Source organism: Girardinichthys multiradiatus, chromosome 6, assembly GCF_021462225.1.
Source record: "Girardinichthys multiradiatus isolate DD_20200921_A chromosome 6, DD_fGirMul_XY1, whole genome shotgun sequence".
Lineage (NCBI taxonomy): Eukaryota > Metazoa > Chordata > Actinopteri > Cyprinodontiformes > Goodeidae > Girardinichthys > Girardinichthys multiradiatus.
In genome coordinates this window covers 3,654,671-3,656,726 of record NC_061799.1, presented here as the reverse complement: position 1 = coordinate 3,656,726, position 2,056 = coordinate 3,654,671, and the positions used below count along the sequence as shown (strand labels likewise).

The 2,056-nt window shown below is 35.4% G+C and overlaps 1 long non-coding RNA gene across 1 annotated transcript; it reads right to left on the bottom strand.

The window, feature by feature from the left end:
* Positions 1–542: 542 nt before the first annotated feature.
* LOC124869746 lies at positions 543–1,796 on the bottom strand. The gene is made up of 3 exons (XR_007038655.1): positions 1,715–1,796; positions 1,146–1,302; positions 543–627 (listed from the first exon to the last, which is right to left on the bottom strand). It is a non-coding gene; the product is annotated as an uncharacterized LOC124869746 (long non-coding RNA).
* Between the last annotated feature and the right edge of the window lie 260 nt (positions 1,797–2,056).

Genomic DNA, 2,056 nt, shown 5'->3' with positions numbered 1-2,056 from the left:
CCTCCATGACTGGCCATAAAATTCTTTGTATGAATGACTGCAACACAAGTCATTATAGTGTCTTTTAGTAGAGTCCTGTATAATTGTAGAATATTGAACAAAACGCTAAGATTGTTGTTTGTTTTCAAAATGAATGAAGAGAAGACAGAGTGAACTCATCCTTTTTCAATTCTGAAACATGCAAGTCATATTTACATGGGAATTGAGATCAGCTTCTGAATTCTGTGGAAAAATCTTGGGAATTACATTCGCATTTGCTCTCTCCTTTAGAAGGTCCCAAACCACGGTCTCTTTTTGCCCTTTTTTGAGCTGCTTCACCTGACAGCTTGTCCGTGAAATCACCTACAATCCCCAAGAGGAAAACAGTTCTTAGTGGAACATATGAGTTTTGTCTGACCTCTCTTCAATGAGACCATACAAACATCTTGACATAAATTTTCAAAGTTTACAGTTTATTTAGCTCACATATCTCGTGTAAAACACAAAACATGTACTTCCTAAAAAACTATAGGCATAAATTTAAACAAAGACAAGATTGCTCTCAATGACATCAGGAAGATCCCAGGACCAGGCAAGGCCACGCCCATCTTTCCTTTGGTCTGATGTTCACTCAGCAGTGCCCTCCAGCTAGATGACCAGAGTTGAACAATTGCTGGGTTACGTGTGTTCAATTTAAAATTTGCAAAAATGAAGGCTTTGTGCTCAATAATATTAAATCTGTAATACTGTGATGAACTTTAGAATTTCAGTGTATAGACCAAGGCTTCTTCAGATTTGCTGAAACTAATAATGTTAAGAGAGATCGTTATTGCCCGCAACAGTTACACATGATCAGTTTGTATAATAATGACTTATTAACAATACAGAAGAAAGGTGATGGGTTCCAGTCCACTCAAGAAACTGAATTGTATAAACATTGTTTGGCTGGGCGTTTTAACTTTTTTTATTTCAACAACACAATCTGCCTTTGGGTATGTTAATGCATTTTTCATTTCACATTCTATTAAAGTCAATGGTAAATTACATGACGTTATAAAAGAAGTGGGAATACATACAGGGCTTAAAGAAGTTCCCCAATCACTGCATTATAGTTTTACATTACATAAAAATGTTATATATGTTCTAATCCAGTTAAAAGTCCTCACCAACTGGATAGTGGTGTGAATGTCAATATCAGAGCAGTCATTAGCGTGGATTGCTGAAGTTTGTGGTGTTCCTCCCACAGGAGGACAGGAACCAATGCAAGACGTAGACCAGCTAAACAGGGACCACCATGTGGGAATGAATGGCCAATCATCCTTCCTAAAATAAAACACAAAACAGATTATACATAAATCATTAAGGATTGTTTTTTTGAGTATTATCCAGTATGTCACCAATATTTGATAGTGTCATTTGTAATGGAAATTAAATGAGATATTATTTCTACTGTTACTGTGATGGACTCAAAAAATACAAAACCACACATATATAGATGTATTTTATTTCTTTTTTTTTCTTTGTTCATCTATCTTTTTCCAGCTGATAACATTGTGAACTGTCTATTTTCACTTCAGGTAAGAAAAATTGCCACACCAGTGTTTACAGCTATTAAAAAGTTCAAACATCTAATTTAAATATATCTTTAAAAGGAGAAATGCCATTTCAAGATTAAACAACATAAAATAGAATATTTTTTTTCCAGTTTATACAGCAGTGTAGAAACTCCTCCTACCTGCCGCTAGGAACATGTCACTGTCAAGAAGAAACTCTGCAGTTGACAGAGTTAAATGGTTTGCCTCTCCCTCAAAACGTTTTGTGATGTTGGTGTTCCCTGTACAGATTTAATCAGGGTTTCACAGTTAAAAAGAATGCAACATTTATAAACAGTCAATCATTGCTTTTCCCAATCCAAAAGTTACAATTCAGCTACAACATATCAAAACTCAGTCTTCAGAGACTGAGTGGTGTAGTCCTCAGTGGTGAGAATAAAGATCTTTCCTGATCTTCCACTGAATCTTGCAGGTCCATTTTAAGCAAGAGTGGCTTTTTCTTTTCATGATCAGATAGTAACTTG